Source organism: Strigops habroptila, chromosome 1, assembly GCF_004027225.2.
Source record: "Strigops habroptila isolate Jane chromosome 1, bStrHab1.2.pri, whole genome shotgun sequence".
NCBI lineage: Eukaryota > Metazoa > Chordata > Aves > Psittaciformes > Psittacidae > Strigops > Strigops habroptila.
Genome location: NC_044277.2, coordinates 56,010,062 through 56,016,061, shown reverse-complemented (window position 1 = coordinate 56,016,061; position 6,000 = coordinate 56,010,062).

The window sequence follows — 6,000 nt, the reverse complement described above, 5'->3', positions numbered from 1 at the left end:
CCAGCTCCTGTGATAAAGAATACTAATCCCGTTCTACAAGACATATGTAGACAATCTTATGGTCACTGTTAGAGGGGCCCTGCCTCCAGGCAGGTGGAGGAGAGGGACAATCGGGTTTACTGGCCTGTGTGGATCAGATGGCCTGGCACATCAGTCCCACAGAAGTATAAAGCTCTAGTAGATGTCGGAGCACAGTGTATCCTGATGCCATCAAAGTATCAAGGGGTAGAATCAATTTTTATTTCTGGAATGACAGGAGGATCCCAAGAGTTGACTGTACTGGAGGATGAAATCAGCCTGACTGGGAGGAAGTGGCAAAAGCACCCCATTGTGCTTTTGTGCATTGTGGTCCAGGGGCTCCATGCATCCTTGGCATAGACTATCTCAGGAGAGGGTACTTCAAAGACCCAAAAGGGTATAGATGGGCTTTTGGTATCGCTGCCTTGGAGACAGAGGAAATTAAGCAGCTGTCCACCTTGCCCGGTCTCTCAGAGGGTCCTTCTGTTGTGGGGTTGCTGAAGGTCGAAGAACAAAAAGTGCCAATTGCAACCACAACAGTGCACCGGCGGCAATACTGCACCGACTGAGACTCCCTGATTCCCATCCATAAGCTGACTTGTAGGCCGGAGAGCCAAGGAATGATCAGCAGGACCCACTCCCCCTTTAATAGAATCATAGAGTCATGGAATCATAGAATAGTAAGGGTTGGAAAGGACCTTAAGATCATCTAGTTCCAACCCCCCTGCCATGGGCAGGGACACCTTGCCCTAAACCACGTGGTCCAAGGCTCTGTCCAACCTGGCCTTGAACACCGCCAGGGATGGAGCATCCACAACCTTCCTGGGCAACCCATTCCAGTGCTTCACCACCCTCACTGTAAAGAACTTCTTCCTTATATCTAATCTAAACTTCCCCTGTTGAAGTTTGAACCCATTACCCCTTGTCCTACCACTACAGTCCCTAAGGAAGAGTCCTTCCCCAGCATCCTTATAGACCCCCTTCAGATACTGGAAGGCCGCTATGAGGTCTCCATGCAGCCTTCTCTTCTCCAGGCTGAACAGCCCCAACTGTCTCAGCCTGTCTTCATACGGGAGGAGCTCCAGCCCTCTTATCAACCTCGTGGCCCTCCTCTGGACTTGCTCCAACAGCTCCATGTGCTTTTTGTGTTGAGGACAGCAGAACTGTACGCAGTACTCCAAGTGAGGTCTCACAAGAGCAGTGTATAGTGGCATGATCAGCTTCGTTGACCTGCTGGTCACGCTTCTTTTGATGCAGCCCAGGATACGGTTGGCTTTCTGGGCTGCAAGCGCACACTGCCGGCTCATGTTAAGCTTCTCGTCAACCAACACCCCCAAGTCCTTCTCTGCAGGGCTGCTCTGAATCTCTTCTCCACCCAACCTGTAGCTGTGCCTGGGATTGCCCCGACCCGGGTGTAGGACCTTACACTTGTCTTGGTTAAACTTCATAAGGCTGGCATCAGCCCACCTCACAAGCGTGTCAAGGTCCCTCTGGATGGCATCCCTTCCCTCCAGCGTATCAACCGAACCACACAGCTTGGTGTCGTCGGCAAACTTGCTGAGGGCGCACTCAATCCCGCTGTCCATGTCGCCGACAAAGATGTTGAACAGGACCGGTCCCAACACCGATCCCTGAGGGACACCATTCATTACAGGTTTCCAACTGGACATCGAGCCATTTACCACAACTCTTTGTGTGTGGCCATTGAGCCAGTTTTTTATCCACTGAGTGGTCCATCTATCAAATTGATGTCTCTCAAATTTAGAGACAAGGATGTCATGCGGAACAGTGTTGAATGATTTGCACAAGTCCAGGTAGATGACGTCAGCTGCTCTGCCCCTGTCCATCAGTTCCGTGGCTCCATCATAAGAGCCCCATATGGCCAGTGCAAAAGTCTAATGGAGAGTGTAGGCTAACAGTAGACTATCGTGGCCTGAATGAAGTCACACCACCATTGAGTGCTGCCATACCGGACATGCTAGAACTTCAATATGAACTGGAGTCAAAGGCAGCCAAGTGGTATGCCACAACTGATATTGCCAATGCATTTTTCTCAATCCCTTTGGCAGCAGAGTGCAGGCCACAGTTTGCTTTCACTTGGAGGGGCGTCCAGTACACTTGGAACCAACTGCCCCAGGGGTGGAAACACAGCCCCTACCATCTGCCATGGATTGATCCAGACTGCACTGCAACAGGGGCAATCTCCAGAACACCTGCAATACATTGATGACATCATCGTGTGGGGTGATAGAGTGGAAGAAGTTTTTTGAGAAAGGGAGGAAGATAATCCAAATCCTGCTGAAGGCCGGTTTTGCCATAAAACCGAGTAAGGTCAAGGGACCTGCACAGGAGATTCAATTTTTGGGAATAAAATGGCAAGATGGACATTGCCAGATCCCCACAGACGTCATCAACAAGATAACAGCAATGTCTCGACCTGCCGCGATTGAGAGACGGGACGCAGCTTGATGCAAGCAAGATGTCGTTTTATTACAGTTATCCATATACATTTATACTTGTCCCTACCTAGCGTGTCTCATACTGATTGGTCTATCTTTTACAGAAGGCACACACTGATTGGCTAACTAACATAAGACAAACTATTAATCAAGCATTTATCTCCCCCCAGCAACATCTTTTCTTACACAAAGAGTTAGCTCCTATCCATCAAGGTTGGCTACTCCCTTCTGTCTCGACCTTTCCAACCCGTGATTGATAAATAAACACTGGGCCATTCTTTCTCAGCCAAGCTTTTATCCTTATCTTATTCCTCCCATGGTTTACGACCGACAAGTTCCAACATGTCTCCTTCTATCAGCTGAACAGCACTGGGAGTCCTGCTGAGAGTAGCCAAATCCTGTCCCACATCTCCCCCTTCCTGTTGCACAAAAAGAATTTTTTTCATGGAACGCTCTATCAATCTCTGTAGACACTGCAACAAACAGGGTAAAAGGATTAACAGGAGAACAAAGACAGCCAAGGCGTAAACAATTGTCTTTACCAAACTCCTTAACCATCCTGATAGTCCCCATCCTCCAAGGAGTTTATCTAACCAATCCCAACTATCGTCTTGTCGGAGTTTAAAGACTCCTTTTTTAAGCTGTTGAATACTGGCATGGATTGATTCTGAGTGATCGGAGAGATTCATACAACACATGCCTTCAAAATCTTCACAGCCATGGCCTTGCGCTAAAAGTAAGAAATCAATTGCGGCACGATTCTGTAGCAAGGCATGTCTTATTCCCTGGACGTCACTGGCCAATTCAGACAAAACGTCTGTTGTTACATTAATTTGTTTTCCAGTCCAACATGCTAATTTTCTCAGTTGCGTTAACGCCTGTGCCGAAGCTACCCCGGGGGCAAATATACTAGCTAAAATAACTTCAGGGGGGTTCCAGAGTACCACTTCATCCTTGCAATCATCACCTAATTCTACAAGAGCTCTTTTACTGCGGTGGTTACTTGTATGATTGGCTTGAAAGATATTAGTGATACTTGGTGTAAATAGTGTTAAACGGCCAATATAACAAGGTCCTCCCTTAGCACTTCGAGGAATTCCCTGCCAAGCTCGATCGCCACAGATTAAAAACATCCCATCTGGCAGTCGTCCTGCATTGGAGGTGATCGTTGTAACATTAACAATTTTTTGACAATATGCTGATATATTGTAAGGTCGATATGATGTAACATTAATAGGATCATCTTGATTGTTATGGGAGTTAAACAAAAAACATTGATCAGAGGGAGCAGAGCCTAAAAGATTAAATTCCTGTACTTCTCTAGTCGTGGTACACAAAGAGCTTTTGCACTTCATAAAAGGGGAAGAAGCGTTAAAAGTAATATTATCCTTGTTACAGCGCGTGGGGCGCCAGAGATTACCACATGTTATAACAAAAGGATCAAGGGTGATAGTAGAGTTATTTATCAAGGTCATGTTAATAGGGACTCCTAATAAACATGTTCTAAAAGGATCAGAAGGAGTAGCCATTGAGAGACAAAGGCTACTCTGGTTGATTTTTTCTGCCCAAGTGACCCAGAGGTTTTTCCTGTCTTCTATGTGTTTAAGGGTTTCCCAAGCTTTTATGCCACTAATGAGGATGGAAACAATGATTCCCGGTAGGAGGCACATCATTCCAGGGCTACCCTTAATTAGTCTCATTTTCCTGTTTTAAAGGGTCGGTTCTGCTGTCTGGTTTTCCTTTTCCAGGCAAACCGCTTCTCACACTTTTTCTTGGTGCGCTCCCAGTCCTCTTTTGAGACTAGCCAGATAGCAGGTACTAAATTAGTTCTACTGCATTCTAAACCACAAATTTGTATGATTTTTGCCCTCTCAATTACTTCTCTGTGCCAGTCAGCACGATAATCAAAAAGGTGGCTGCTTTCTAGGGGTTCATGCCCTGTTACAAGTAATAACCTTACTGTTTCCAATTCTCTTTCCCGGCAAGGATTACACCAGCGCCTGGAGCGAGTTAGGCGGCACCACCATTCCTTGTCACAGGTATAACACGCACATAATACCCAAGGATCACAACGTCCACATAAACTGCAAGAAACCTTCCTAAGGGACACCTCGCGGCGTCCACACGTATAACAGTTATTCATGTAAATTACTCAAGTCTTCAGGGTCGGCTTCTTTTCGGTGTCAGGAGCAATTGCGCTAAAGATTTTAAGTCATGCGGAGTCATGACATATGTATCGAAAACCGAGGATAATAAACTCGCAAAATACGGTGAGGAAAGTCCATGTTCAGTAACAGTACGGCGTAGCTCCTTAATCACTGGAAAGGATAGGGCTTCCCATTGCCCCCCTCCTCCTCGCTGATAAAGTACCGGAGCCACTATCGTTTTGGCGATCTCTAATTCCCCCTCCTTTAGAGCTTGACGTCTGATGTCAGCCCATACCTCATGTGGGTCAGGGGGGTACAGATCCGGCTCCCTCTCAGGGTCCACAGGTCCCGGATCAAAGGGATCATCTTCTGGGGGACACCCCGCGGCGCATACTGTCGGCGGCGCCGAGGGCCCCTTTTTCGGGGAATCTTCCCCTCTATCTGGGTCATTTTTATGACTTTCCTCCTGGGCCTTTAAAATCTCGAAAATGCTTCTCCACCACGGGAGCATACGCTGAGCCTCAACATTTCCCGTAGTCGCCGCATCCCATAACTTCACTCCCACATTGTCCCAAAGTTCTTTTGTAAAAATAGTGGATGAGGTTACCGCAGGTAATTTAACTTGAACCCACTTAAGAATAACTTTAAGATCATGCCCAGAGATGGTTTTTCCATGTTTTTTTAAGAGAGCTTTCATAAGCTCATATACGTCTCTCTCAGGGGAAGATGCCTGATTTCCCATGTTTCCCACAGCTCACCTTTCTCCGGAGGGATTAATTGCCGGCCGGCTCCTGCTTCCTTTCAGCAGCTCACTCAACGTTCTGTGGGACTCGCAGCCTGCCACGCAGTTAGGTGGTTCACGATCCCATATCACGTCGGGGTCACCAATTTGCCGCGATTGAGAGACGGGACGCAGCTTGATGCAAGCAAGATGTCGTTTTATTACAGTTATCCATATACATTTATACTTGTCCCTACCTAGCGTGTCTCATACTGATTGGTCTATCTTTTACAGAAGGCACACACTGATTGGCTAACTAACATAAGACAAACTATTAATCAAGCATTTATCTCCCCCCAGCAACATCTTTTCTTACACAAAGAGTTAGCTCCTATCCATCAAGGTTGGCTACTCCCTTCTGTCTCGACCTTTCCAACCCGTGATTGATAAATAAACACTGGGCCATTCTTTCTCAGCCAAGCTTTTATCCTTATCTTATTCCTCCCATGGTTTACGACCGACAAGTTCCAACATGTCTCCTTCTATCAGCTGAACAGCACTGGGAGTCCTGCTGAGAGTAGCCAAATCCTGTCCCACATCGACCAACTAACAAGAAAGAAACACAAGCTTTCTTAGGTGTTGTGGGGTTCTGGAG